A 546-nucleotide genomic window follows, 5' to 3' on the forward strand; every position below is an offset into this window, starting at 1 on the left:
ACGATGGCATCTTAGGGCTCCCAGAGGAAGGTAACAAAGCCAGGGGCAGGGAGGCTTTCTTGTCTTCCTTAATACGACCTTGGCCACTCCAGAAAGATTAAAATGCAAATCTGCATTCTAGAATGGGATCCTGGAACTGGTCTAAAAGAGAGCATTTGCATTAATGAATTAAATGAATTAATGAATTAATTGAATTAAAATTAAATGAATTAAAAACTTCAGTAAGATTAGTCTCCCAAAGGGAAATCAGTTGAATTGAAAATCCTCATCCTTGTCTAGCAGAATTGCTGGTATAACCATTTACTTTTTTTTTTTTTAACCATTTACTTTTAAAGCTATATTTTAAGGAATACATTTGAGACTACCGTTTAACAATAAACTATTTTTCTGAAATTTTTTCCCTCTATCTTAAAGCATCTGCAAAAACCCATTTATGAATGGGGAAAACATAAATTATCCAATAAAACTGTGTTTTAAAGTCATAGCACTGGGTATGAATTATTTTAAAAAGAACTCAGTTCACCCGCTTTTTAAATGAAAAAAAAA

The sequence above is a fragment of the Echinops telfairi genome, unplaced genomic scaffold (genome assembly GCF_000313985.2).
Source record: "Echinops telfairi isolate 266 unplaced genomic scaffold, ASM31398v2 ScPeMD7_7467;HRSCAF=8505_1, whole genome shotgun sequence".
In the NCBI taxonomy this organism is placed as follows: domain Eukaryota; kingdom Metazoa; phylum Chordata; class Mammalia; order Afrosoricida; family Tenrecidae; genus Echinops; species Echinops telfairi.